Genomic DNA, 14,967 nt, shown 5'->3' on the forward strand with positions numbered 1-14,967 from the left:
TTCTAGATGTTATGAATTTAGATTTGATATAATTATAGATGGACAAAAGATGGTTGTACGATGCGAGCCGTGTGAGTGCAGAGTACAAGAGCGGCGTGGATTGTTTCCTGGTACAAACCGCGGTGCACAAGTTAAATACAAAGTCTCAATACATGTGCTATCCATGTGTCGATTGCGAGAACAAGAAGCAGTTTTCCACCACCCAGCAAATACATTGCCACTTGATGCCAAGGGGCTTTATGCCTGGCTATACTCGTTGGACCGAGCACATTGAAGCTGAGATCGTACAGGAAGGGCAATACATTGGTAGAGAAGATGAATACTTGTGCACCGATATGTCGGCTGCTGAATACACCGATATGCCACCTGCTAGAGATACGTTGGTCGATGATGATCTAGAGGAGATGTTGGCCGACACCGACGCTGACGCCGTTGATCTGGAGCAGATGTTGCATGATGGGGAGGGGAACTTCACCAATGAAAGAGAATTTCAAAAGTTCCAGCGTATGGTAGAGGACTTTAAAACACTGTTGTTCCTGGGGTGCGAGAAGGAGCACACAAAGTTGTGTACCGTGCTTTCACTGCTACAATTGAAAGCAAGCAACGGGTGGTCTAATACAAGCTTCACAGAGTTGTTACTGTTCTTGCAGAAATTACTTTCAAAAGGAAATGTGCTGCCAGAAAACACGTAACATGCCAAGCAAGTTGTGTACCAATTGGGGTTGGAAGTGCAGAAAATACATGCATGTCCAAACGATTGCATGTTGTATCGCAGAGAGCATGCAGACTTGGAAGCGTGTCTCGTCTGTGGTGCATCACGGTACAAGCGTGACCGTGATGATATCGATGGTGAAGGAAAGAATAAAAGGCCTCCCGTCAAGGTGATGTGGTATTTTCCTATAGTCCCCCATTTGGAGCCTTTATTCGCGAACAAAAGGCATACCAAACTGATGTGGTGGCACACCGAGGAGCGCAAGGACGATGGAATGCTGAGACACCCCGCTAATTCTGCACAGTGGAGAAATATCGATAGGAAATACAAGGAGCCCTTTACAGAAGATGCGAGGAATATAAGATTTGCGTTGAGTATGGATGGGATGAATCCATTCAGCAACATGAGCAGTAGTCATAGTACTTGGCCTGTGACTCTATGTATCTACAACCTTCCTCCTTGGCTGTGTATGAAGCGAAAGTACATTATGATGCCGGTGCTGATACTAGGGCCGAGGCAACCTGGCAACGATATCAATGTATACCTGAAACCCTTAATGAAAGATCTTGTAATATTGTGGAACGATGGTGTGCAGGTATGGGATGCATACAAACGATAGAACTTCACCCTACGCGCAATGCTGTTCGTAACAATCCAGGATTGGGCAGCCCTTGGCAGCCCATCGAGCCAGACTATCAAAGGTTACAGTGCATGAGTGCATTGTTTGGATGAAACAGAGAGCTTATGGCTAAAGAATAACCGAAAAATGGTGTACCTAGGTCATCGTAAATTTCTTTGCAAGAATCACCCATACCGCAGCAACAGGAGAGCTTTTGATGGGAAAGTTGAGACTTGATCACCTCCTAAGCATCGCACTGGGAGACAGGTATATGACATGGTAAAGGGACTTAGGGTTATCCTTGGAAAGGTACGCGGGAGTACACCGGTTCTGAAATCAAATCTTAGAGCTCCTATGTTCAAAAAGAAATCTATTTTTTATGACTTAGCTTATTGGCTGGATTTGGTGGTTCGACACACAATCGATATCATGCACATTGAGAAGAATGTGTGTGATAGCTTGATTGGTACGTTACTAGACATACCTATCAAAACAAAGGATACACTCCAAGCACGAAAGGACCTGAAATGTTTAAAACTCAGATAGGATCTACATCCCGAAGATATGGAAGAAGGTGACAAATATCTTGGTCCCGCTAGCTACAGTATGAGCAAGGTGGAGAAAATTGCAATGTGCAAGTGCTTGCATGGAATCAAAGTTCCATTGGGTTACTCTGGCAACATAAAGAGACTAGTAAACATGAAAGATTTGAAATTAACTGGCATGAAGTCTCATGATTGTCATGTGATGATGACACAGATTCTTCCAATTGCAATTAGATGTATTCTGCCATCGGAGGTCCGAAACCCAATCATAAAGCTGTGTCCGTTCTTCAATGCGATATCACAGAAGGCCATCGATCCGACCAAGCTAGATAAGCTGCAGGAAGACGTGGTCGAGACTCTATCCCAGGTTGAGGCATTGTTCCCTCCATCATTTTTTGATATCATGGTGCATCTCATTGTTCACATTGTGAAAGAAATACGGATTCTTGGCCCTGTGTTTCTGCATCAGATGTACCCTTTCGAGAGGTTCATGGGAGTTCTGAAGAAATATACTCGTAACCAAAATCGGCCAGAAGGCTGCATGGCTGAGGGCTGGGGAACTGAGGAGGTCATTGATTTTTGCGTCAACTACATGAATCTCAAATTGATTGGTGTGCCTGTATCTCACCATGAGGGGAGGCTACAGGGGAAAGGGATGATAGGTGCAAACTCATTCTGCAAACTACTTTCACTGCCAGTGAAGTTATTGGGCCAGCAGTGAAAAGGGTAATTTCACTGCCGGTCATCATATTGAGCCAGCAGTGAAGGTACCCTTTCACTGTTGGTGCTCAAATTGAGCTAGCACTTTCACTGCTGGTCGTTATATTGAGTCGGTAGTGAAGGTACCCTTTCACTATTGGTGCTCAAATTAAGCCGGTAGTGAAAGCCCTCCCCTATATTATATTGGTTGATGCCCGCCCTCTGACTCTTAGAAAAATTGAGCCTTGACTATGCCCTCTATGACACCGCTGCCTCCTCGACACCGTCGGCTCCTCCCCGACATCGTCGTCCCTGCCACATCCTCCCCGACACCGCCGTCCCCGCAGCATCCTCCCTGACTTCGCCGTCCCCAGAGTCCCACCGTCCCCGTCCCCAGAGCCCCGCCATCCCTGTCCCGGAGCTAAGGCCACCATCTCCATCCCCTACACCACCATCCCGCTCGTGTCACCGTCGTCCGCGCTCGCCTGCCTCGTCGACCGATAGAGCAAAGGTAAATCCCCCGCCCTCCTTGGTATTGGGTTCCTCGCCGACCGCTGTCAGTTTGGAACTTGGTATTGGGTGAACTATGAGCTGTGCTGAAACACCATTGTGATTAATGAAGTAGAACTAGATGATAATGTATCATAGTTGCATTGGTAATAGACCAAATTGGTAACAGAGATCCCTTTCCACAGTTTATCCTGGTAGTGGTGTAAAGTTTGTTCTGTTAGAGTTCAAAAACCAGTAGGCAATTTGCTTGATGCAGTTTGTTCTTCACTGATGCAGTTTATTTTCATCCATTGTGATTATTTTCATAGCACATGTATGTTAATTGCGACTGATGTTTGCTTGATACATTCTATTATCGGGCAGTTTGATATGTGGTTATTGAGAACCAATAGGAAGAAATGAAGTATGATTGATGTATCAGATTGTCATCCAATTCAAACAGCATCCGTATACAAATGAAACTTGTAATCCAAAATTCACAAGGGACTTCACTACTTGATCATTGCCTAGGAGAAAATAATCACATTGCCAAGCATTGCATACTACTCATGTACGCATTGCACAAGGCTGGAGTCATGCATGTAGGGAAAAAAGAATAAGTACAGAGGGTGGCATGGTGATAGGAAAATATATATAGTGGCGATGATGATATGTCTCGAGGATGCATTCTTATTAAGTAAGCATTTATATGCCAGTCTAATAGTTCAGAGAGCAGCTTCTCTCATGACGAGCTGGAAGCCCTATCTGAGGTTGACCTCTAGAGTTTTCTTTTAGCCCAAGCTAAAAGAAAACTCTAGAGGTCAACCTCAGATAGGGCGTCCAGCTCGTCTTGTGAGAAGCTGCTCTCTGAACTAGTAGGAATGGCACATAAATGCTGACTTGAGAAGAATGCTTTCTCTCCAAACAGGTAATCAGTACTAAAGTCCTAATAAGGCCATTTGCTAGAGCCATTGTGCTGTAATGTAACATGAACACTATCTTTTCTTCATAGTAACATTTTTTGGTGTTAGTGTGGTTTGTAGTATATCATTTTTGCATATTCTCTGAAATTTAGGACTGCTATGATATGGTATGTTGTTCATCATGGTCGGCAAAGTGGAGTGTTCTTCAATTGGGAGGAATGCCACGCACAATTTAATGGATTCAAATGAGCATGTTACAGAGGATACAAGTCCAAACATGAAGTTGTTGCAGCATACAAAAGTCAAGTCATCCAAGCCGAGCTAAAATGGGCTAACTTTGAAAATAAGAAATGTGATTTCACGTGTAAAGATGTCATAATCCTAGTTCTGGTTGTAATCATCATTATTTTGCTATGTAAGATAATGTGACTTGTAAGATCAATGTGTCAAGTGTCAGTACCTTTATGCCTATTTTGCTTTGTAAGATGCAACTTTTTTTGTTAAATGTGGTCATAACCTATCGATTCCTTCATGGTTATCTCACTCTTTCGACAACCTCCCTCCCTCCCTCGTTGGATTTATCTCTATCTTCCTCCTTCCTCTACTCTTTATATGTAGAATACTCAATCGTTCGTCGTCATCGTATGCAGAACTCCAAGGAAGTGATGGCATCACCAACCGCCAATCCAGGCCAGGTGTTAGAAGGAGATGTAGTGCCACTGTCAAACATTGAAGAAGGTAGCCCGAGCCACTACCTCAACCTAGACCAAACAGACACCTGTGGAGGCCATGAGGTAATTCATAAGTAGATGAATGCATATGTTGTACATATTATTGTATAGGTTCCCAATAGTTTTTTCTCTTATGCGCAAATGCTTGATGCTCCAGAGGGTCACGACAATGATCAATCCCAGGAGCGGCATCGTCTCCAAGGTCCCTCGAAGATGCCTACAGGACAATTTGCGATCACAGAGGTCTCACCAGTAGGGGAGCCAATTGCACCAGAGAGAGTTCTGGGCCATACAAGTCAGTCTGTGGGATTACTGTTAAGGATCATGTGTCCATCGGCTACAAATTATGGACTGGTGAACGAGGTAATTTGCACATGGTTCATGATTCGATCAAGAATGATATCTTGTGGCCCAAGATATTAGAGAAGTTTGACTTCCCTAAAGAGACATATATGGAAGTAGTTAAGCATAAGACGCTAATGATCATGGGCCTTTCATTTAAGAACTGGAAGGGGACACTGAACATAACGTATATGTAGAAATGTACAACGTCAGGCTTCGGCAAATGGCCGCAACTGGAAGATCATTGGCAATCCTTTGTGGAGTACAAGTTGTCAGAAGAAGCACAGAGGTTGAGTGAGGTGAACAAAGCAAACTCGAAGAAGAACCTGTACCCCCACAAAGTCAGTAGTCATGGGTACTTGAGGAAAGAAAGGTAGTGGTAGCAACAGCTAGATGAACGACGAGAGAGAGGTGTCACACCTGAGACAGAGGGCTGGAGTGAACGATCGATACACTTCCTTCTTAGGAGGGGTGCTTCTTACTCGTCTGATGGAATCTTATCTCCAAAGACCTGGAAGCGACGCAAGATATTGCAAGAAAGCTTGCGGAAGCCCACGAGCAGTCTTCACAAGGCTCTTTCAAGCTAGACAAGGATAGGGACAAGCTCATCTTGGCCCTAGGAAACAAGGAGCACAGTGGTTGCACACGAGGTGTTGGGGTGATGGGTTGGAAATTTGGATTCCCAGGTGACGTCGGCAATTACAAGAGTCGAAAGAGATCCCAAGTAGTGCGAGATGCAGAACAAGAGGCAGAACAAGCTAGGATGACAGAAATGGTTGAACAAGCACTAAAAAAGGAGAGGGAACATACAGAAGAAAAAATAGCACAAGCAGGGCTGAAAGCGTCTCCTGATGGTGCGCGCTCCAGTCCCAGTGGTCGTTGGAGTAGCTGTGCATCTACGGGAGTTCCGGGAGCTGACTCCATCACTTATCCTGTGGACCTCATCACAGCACGAACACCGTGTGAACTATACATTGGTGGTAGGAACATTACTATCAAGGTGGCTTCCGGCGTGGCTTATCCTCGTGGCTCCCATGAACAATTGTACAGACGTCCGATACCGGAGGGCTACGCTGTCGTCGAAGTGGACGAGGCAGTTGACCAATACTGCCATGTTGAGGTGGAGTACCCCGCAGAGGAGGGGGTGAACACTATAGGAGAGAACGAGCATACATTCATCGCGTGGGAGAAGACCTACACAGTGTTTCCACTAGGCACAGCTCCCAAGAACCTCTACTCTCCAGTACACCTCAGGCCATCATCGCCTCTTAGATCTCCCTCTCCTCACCCATCTCCTAGAAGAAGTCCACCTCCTCAGCCATCGCCTCAAAGAAGTCCACCGCTCAAGAAGCCAGCACCATCAAGAACCGTAGCATCCAAGCAAATGACATCATCTAAAAAGTCAGTGGCATCTAGAAAGCCACCGACTGACTATGAACGCATCAATAAGAAGAAGGCCAAGAGCGAGTCAGGCCTAATCATTAAGGATGCTCCAAGCATTGCGGACTTCCTAGCTGAATCAAGAATAACAGCAGAGGAACTAGCATGGCTTACTGTGGGAGCGGATATCCAAAAGATGGATGTTACATGGCCGTTTGAGTTGACCAAACCTTTGGTCAAACCAGATATAGAAAGAAACCTTACAACTCAAATGCGTCGATTATATTAGTGGTATTTGGAGCATTCCAGATAGGCTTTTTAGGCGTTCCCCGTAAGATATACAGATGATTATTTTCTCAACGGGGATGGCTCCTTCTGGGTGTATTTCAATGACTTGTATTAATTGTATAAAACAGATGCTCTTGACGTGGCTATAGTCAGAGTGTGGGCTCTGTAAGTGACTTATGCATATAATTCACATTATATGATCTTGTACCTTGAAATTGCATAGCTAACTTCTCTCTTTTGTAAAATGGAGATCCAAGCATGCGGACAAGACTTAGATAAGAAAGTAGGATTCATTAATCCTGGGCTTGTGAACCAGAAACTTATAAGGGAGAATCCTAACTTCACCGAGGACTACATATTGAAGTGTCTGCTTCACCACCAATACAAGAAATTCATACTTTTACCCTACAATTATGAGTATATGTTTGCACGCCAGGGCTTCCTCATTTTATGGGCAACTCGATTCTAGTACTAATTTGCTATGGTGACATATTCTGCAGTTTTCATTGGATCCTCCTTGTCATCCACCTAGACTTGAGCAAGATCATTATCTTGGACTCACAAAAGAGAGATCAGACGACTTACCAACACCTCATCGACATGCTAAATAGGTTATCTTGAACATTTAATCTTCTCGATGATTGCATCTAAGTTTAATTGGTATTCATATTCACATACAGGGTGTACACAAGATATTGAAAAAAGAGTATCATCTATTTTCCAGTCAGCAAGCAATATGATGTAAAAACACACTTTTTGGTATGCAGGGAATATTCATGTCTTGCATTTCCTACTGAGTAAAAAGGTTCAATTCATTCCACCGATGAATCCTTTCCTCTTGAAGTGTATGAGGCAGGTAGCCGGCAATAATCTCTGCGTGTTTTATGTTGTTACTAACATGCACACATTCAGCCCAGATGAAGACGCTGTTAGGTTCAATGATCTTGAGGTATGAAATAACATATCGCTAACTTCTTTTCAATTTCTATACGTGTTCAAGGACTAATTCTTTCGATTCTTCAAACGCAATGCTCGAAACTACGCACAAATGCATTACAACCTACAGAAATACATGCCCTTCAAGAACAGATCGCCCGGTTCTTCTTATAACATACTATCAACCCAAACGGCTAGTTTCATGAATCGATCATGCCGTGCACGCATCACAGATCTTCAGATGACACCATTCCTTCTAGTAGAGAGTATGCGACCAGGAGGAAGGCTACCAAGGGGCTTTACAACGTATTATATTTCACCAAATGACACGATATTAATGTATGTCATTAATTACTATTTATTAATGAATGATATGAATTACTATGTATGATGCGAAGTTGGTATCGACGGGATGGCCTTCCAACGATGATGCGAAGGAGGAGCAAGAAGCAGCGGCTAGGAAGTGTGCCCAAGAAGAGGATGAGAGGCTGGCCCGTCAGCTGTGCGCTGCAGAGGAGCAAGAAGCTACATTCCGTAAGCATGCCCAGGAGGAGGAGGATGAGAGGGTGGCCCGTCAGTGTGCTGCGAAGGAGGCCGAAGGCTCAAACCGTAGAGGCGTTCAGACGTCAGACTTCAATGTCTTTGACACGCTGGCGAGCCTAGAGCTTAGGCGACACTGCGGTTGATCAGGTGTGGTCAGGTCCAATGCTCCACCACCATCAGCCCCCCAGCGTCCCCAGATGTACACATGCCAACAGTCAATAGTGCGGAGACGCGGTCCTCATCACGGGAGAGGAAGAGGTAGAGATAGAGGGATACTGGACTGGCTGAACTCGACCAACTTTTCAGGGAGTGACCTGTGAGAACTATTATGTACATATGTGTGTTTGTCGATGCCTATGACTTGAAATATGTGTTCATTACTATGTATTAATGAAGGTGCATTTATTATTGATTTACATTAAATATATGTATCATTGTATGCATGTATTGAGAGAGAGATGTAGAGATCGAGGAGTGAGAGGGAGTACAGACAGAGGGAGGAGGGGAGGGAGGAGAGGCAAAACACTACCGGTAGTGATTTCAGGTTTATCATTGCCGGCTGAATGATTTAGCCGGCAGTGATGCCTTGGGTATCACTATCGACTGAATCCTTGAGCTGGCAATGATAAGGCCCTTCACTGTCGGTCCACCGAGCCGGCAATGATATTACACGACTCTCATTGCTTGTTGCCCACTGTCGGCTCTAAAACTGGTAGTGAAGGTGGTTTTGGAACTGGCAGTGATGGGGGTTTCTGCAGTGTACGGGGTGGAGCCTCCGACTTGGTGTGGAGCGATGGCAAGACACGTGTACGGGGACATCAATACCCTTGCTTATGTGGCTCAAGCTCCAAAGTTATCATGGCGACAAGTGACCAGAAGAGAGGCTTGCGGTGAAGCCTTGTCTTGGTAGCTTGGTGGCTCAACCTACTTGGGGCCTTGGTGGCTCAAGGGCCATGACCGGGTACCGACCAGGAGCATGTCCTTTGTGGAGCTCCAACGTGGACTGGGGATGGCTTGTGTGCCACCGATACCATGGAATAAAAATCCTTTGTGTCGATTTTGTCTCTCTACCTTTTATACGTTTCTGCATTTACAACTTGCAATTTACCTTACTAAAGTAGGTTGCAATCCTCTTGAGCGGTAGAGTAGACACACTAGATAAACCTAGTTAGATAGAAAATTAGACAGGTCTATCTTATGAAGTTTTTGAAGCCATTAGTTTCTAAATTTCCTAATTCACCCCCTAGGACGTCACCGATCCTCACAATTGGTACCAGAGCCTTATGCTCTTGATAGGTTTAACCGGCTAGAGTTGTGTTGTCCGAAGTTGGGATGGATACTCATAGCACTTCACATTTCGACGACACTAATTTCCCCTGTTGGAAAATTATAATAACTTGTTATTTGCATGCTAAAGGTTTAGATGTTTGAAGAGTCACCAAAGAAGGGATGAGACACGACAAGGTTTGCCAAGTGACACAAGAAAGCACTACATGATTCAACAAACAACCCTGCCTTGGCCTTAGAGGCACATCCTTCAACACTTCAAATCTAAAACCTCACAAAATAAATTTAAGACCATCAATGTCATATTGAGAAAAGCGTCACTCCCAGAGCCAATGGACCATTCCACTTAGGCTAACCCAACAAAATAACTACCACAAATAACCATTCCAAAACTTACATAGACATTCCAATTACGAGAGATTACTCTCGAACATTAAAGAATCTAACATATAAGGCCCTATTTGGAAGCCCGGTTTTGGGTCCAAAACTGATGTAAAACACATGCCCTATTCTTTTTCCGAAGTGGACCGAAAAATTTGTTTGGATGACCGGTAGCACACTAAATTTCCAGCCCGTTTTGGCCCATTCTGTCGGATTGGAAAACAGATCTCGGGACGTCTAGAAAAGAAAACGATAACTATCGGGCGCAACTCCTCGTCTCGTCCCACCCCCATGGACTCCACTTGGCCTAGCTACGGCGGCAATCCGGTCGGCGACGGCTGTGGACTGGCGGGCGAGCGCATCGGAGACGGCTGGGGAGCGGCGGCCGAGCGCACCGACGGCTGGGGAGAGGCGGCTGAGCACATCGACGGCGGGCAAAATCCTCACCGTAACCGTCCGGTCCTCAGTCTGCGGAGCTGCCATCGTCCTGGCCTTCATCTGCACTGCCCTGGCCTCCATCTGCATTACCCTGGCCTCCATCTGCACTGTCGATGCCGTCCCGGCCTCCACGGCCGCCGTTCGGTCCTCAACCTGCACCATCACCGTCAGTGTCGTCCCTGTCTGTTGTCGTTCAGGCCTTGATCCGTCGCGGCCTATGTCTTTGATCTCATGCATCTGCGTTGTTGCTGTCGTTCGACAACAACGATGGGCTTGAACTCTGCATTCCAGCTCTAGGCAAGAGCAATAGGCTCCAGGCAAGAGCTATAGGCTCCAGGATATGGACATCTTTCCTCCTGCTTGTTGCAAATGGTGAGCAAATCTCTGTGATTTTGGTTCAGAATTCTTGATATGTTACCTTCCTGAGTTATGATTCATGTGATTTTAGTTGGGATTTGGATCTCTCTCACTCATTGGTTCTGAAATCATCTTGGTTCTGCTGTGATTTCTGTTCAAATTTGGATCTTATGGTCCCATTTGTGTTTGATTCATTTAATTTTGGTTGGGAATTGATCTGTAGAGAATTGCTACATGCTTGCTGATGCTACTAATTTACCGGGGGGGGGGGGGGGGGCTCACTAATTTACACTGCTATTTTTGGATCTTTGGATTCACTAATTTACACTGTTGTTTTATGCCTTACCCAAACAATATTTTTCAGGGGAGAAGTAATCCTTCGTATTCTTGTGCACAAGAAAATACAGGTGTAACACAATTACAGGTGAAAAAATTACAAGACTTCCAAACAGGCCCTAAGACATGCAAGCATTCCACCATAAACACGGGGTCTTGACTAAATCTCAAAACATCAACAACTAGGGTACAATCCTAGCAAAGATTATAAACACCTCCCAGAGCTCCACTCGGGTCTCGCCCTCAACACATCTTCACATCTAGCAAAAAGATTACCTTGACCTCATAAGGAAATTCCCTACACTATCCTAAGGTTTAGGATATGAAAACGTCATCATCTGCCTTCTAGGGTAAGGCACACATCGACCCACTTCTCTGACATCCCAAGAACGAATAATTAGGGTAAACGACATGGGGGCTAGTCCATCTCATACCCAAAACATTCGCTCTATATGTGGGTAATTGGATCACATACCTAACATTCGGTCAACCTCACCTGACAACGCAGAAGAGGTAACATGGGGTCCCTCCACTTAACTCATCTACAGTGCTGCACAACAGTTATGTTATTGACCCTCTTAAGCTTTTTGGTCCTACAGGCCACATCACTTCTTACTATTGAAAAGGACAAGCAACAACAGTAATTAGTCAATTTATTTGATCAATATATATAGAAAGAGTAATCATTAGACAGCTCTATTACATAGCAGCAAAAGTAATAAATAGTGCATAGAAACATCAAAACATGTGCACTGAAATGCAGATTCCTCTCCCACCTTATTTGTGCAAAGTGTGTCAAATTTCAACAACTTACCCTAAGACCTAAAGCCTAGGCTCTGATACCAACTATTACACCCTACTTTACAACTAAGCAAATATCAACCAAATATTCAAATTTTCGCAGCATCTTCTCTATAATTACGATACAACTGGCATCATAATCACATGCAAAAGATATAAGATATAAACATCATATGAAAATTTCTCACGACGCAACCACGCTATACAGTTCTTTACAGCAAGTAAACAATTGATTCTACTTCAAGGAAAACTTATTATGATGCAAACGACATACTACCAGAAACAAAGTTTCAGAACGCGAGTTCGGTTATTAACATTGTGGCAAAGAAGTGCGTGCAGCTACTAAGCCCCATGCCCATGATGCACGTCAACAACCTAGGTGTACCTGTAAGAGAGTAAACAAGGGTAAGATAAGCACATCAAGTAATGGCTATGAATATAGACATATCTCACCTAGTTAAAGAGTGATTTAGAAACAACTATTTTACTCACCAAGCAAGATCAAAACATATGAATTTAAAGGGAGTATTCTTCCATACGATATAATATCCATCAACATAACAACAACTACAACAATCTCCCATAAATCATAGCATTAAATTCTCTGATATTCTGTATTCATCAAATATTGTATAAATGTATGAATGCCATGATGTAACTCCATTTGAGAGGTTTGTGCTGGACGATGTCAACCTCTCATGCAACTCCATGTACCGGTACGAGTCACGCACGATGGCAGTAGTCAGCCTTTATCACCATATGAAGTGCATAAATACAAATGTACATATGTGAATTAATGTCAATTCTTATATTTTTCTTTTGATGACTGATGATAAATAGCACTACGATTGATTCATGATGTCAACGACATAATCCAAATCAATAAGAACGGAATGGGTTTAATTCGTCAAATGCAACATCATCTATGATTTGAATGAATTAGAATATACTTCAATTTTATTTGCAAAAGAAGATATGAATATAAACATAGTACTGAATTTTACCCCAATGTTACTTATCTTTTACCGATGGTTGTGGAGGAAGCTCGTCTAACCATGATCAGAGGTACCACCACACGGAGTCACCTGATTCTCCGCATATATTCTCTAGTAATGAGATTTGCTTCATTAGTATTGCATTCGGCATCAAAGTCTGCAGTATTCGCTTAAGCTGTGGTACTATTATTTTATTCTTGAGCACATTTGAGTGGCTTGCATAAAGAAGATAGATAACCATGGAAGAAATCATTTTGTCCCTTTTATCCAAAGGTGGGATAGATACAGCTTCACTTCACTCTCTACCAATTTATTGTTCAAATATAAATGGTGATACAAAGGGTGCACTGGTAGGAGTGCTGGAGTAATATTATAGCCTAGCTTTGCTTTGGACACAGCTTCGGTGCTGGTGGTGCAAGCTGCTGGATTTGGCAAGAGGAAGAGGAGAGGTTTCTTATATTCCAAATATAACTAAATTGTTGAAGGAAAATAGATCAGCCTGAGGACAATGGTTGAAGATTGCTATCAAAGGTCCCTCCAGAGCCTTTGGTCTCCAGACCCTCAGAAGGGGGCCTGACTTCCGGAAGCTGCGAGCCCCTTTAGGCCACCTCTCTGGTACGAACGTGGCCTTTCCAAAACTCAGAGCTACAGCAAGCCCCTCCGGTGCCTTCGGCCTCCAGACTCTCAATAGGAGGCCTGGCCCCTGGAGGCTGCGGACCCCTTCGGGCCACCCCTCTAGTGCCTATGCGGCCTCCCGAAGCCTAAAGATGCAAAAGGTCTCCGAAGATAATATTAGGAAAGAAAGGACACGCCCTATAACCAACCTGACATGAGGTGACAGACGATTAATGTCGGTGCAAGTGATCCTTATCCTGACACCCTAGTGCGATGAAAGTCGTCCTGACACCCCCGGTAGAGTAGCGCCAGGCCGCAATTGGCGACCAGCTCACCCCTCAGGGGGTAGGCACCACAATAGTTACCACGGTAGATATTTATCTTCTATGTAGGATAAAAAGTAGTTATCCAGGATAAGGCCTAGCAATTCGGTCAGGTCCTAGATATTTGTACATTGTGACAATGTACACTAAGCTATGTACCACCCTATAAATAGGTGATCGTCTCATCTGGGCAGGGACGGGTTACTAGGAGAATGCTCAATACAACACAAAGGACGACACACAGGACACAAAGGTGCACAAACACAAAGTCACACTATGATACTCCCCCTAGATCGATTCATTTTTCTACTATCAATGCATTTGTGGTGTTCCTTCCTCTCAAACATCATTGCCAAGCTTGAGTCTCCTCCTTAGAAAAAACTCTCACCGTACTTGCTGGGGCAAGACGATCTCTTGCTCCAACAATGCACCGTTTGTGAGAACTCGAACACAGAAGTGCTAAAGAGAGGTAGGAATCCACCAGAAAAACCATCAAAGCGCTAGCTCTAGCCACCATATCCACTGTTACAACCATATGCGTGGCTTTCTTAGCCATGCACACCGCATGCACCCTCCAGCCCTGATGCCGTGTGGGACAGTGTTCCTCCGGCCTTGACCAACACAGAACCTTGGGTTGGTAAGGAAACTCCAGACAACGAGGAAGCCTTCCAGCGTCTGCAAGGTGAAGACCTCGCCGCACAAGGAAAGGTCATGGCCGAGGCCGCAGCCAAGCAGGCCGCTTTCCAGTGGTTCTGGGCAGTTGAACCCAGGGGTATTCCCGTCTGGGCTTGGTCCCAAAGTATCTCCTTCGACAGCACCTGGGATGCCTCGAGTGAGCCACCATCTTCGGAGAGTCTGTCCACCTAGTGTCCTCCTTGGGCCCCTGAGGCAAAAGAGGGTTCCGAGGAGGCATAGGGCTCTTTAGTGCACAGACCCCACCAGGGCCCCTGACGCAGCCCTCATGATGCCAACCATGTGCAGGGAACCCCAAGTCCACCTCGTCCAGGGAGGCGTAGTCGGAGCCACTCCGGCTCCAAAAGCCGGTTCACCGAACGACCTCGACGGTCTCCCCAGGGAAGGAGGAACTGGGGAAACCATGGGCTCTGATACCCTCGGAGGCATACAGGTGCATCCTACACGGACTGGGGCGCGGCCATAACACCGATGACTACTGAACCCTCACAACTTTCTAGGAGGAATACCTCAGAAGAAAAGCAGGATACCTCA

Source organism: Phragmites australis, chromosome 17 (assembly GCF_958298935.1).
Source record: "Phragmites australis chromosome 17, lpPhrAust1.1, whole genome shotgun sequence".
NCBI classification, from domain to species: Eukaryota; Viridiplantae; Streptophyta; class Magnoliopsida; order Poales; family Poaceae; genus Phragmites; species Phragmites australis.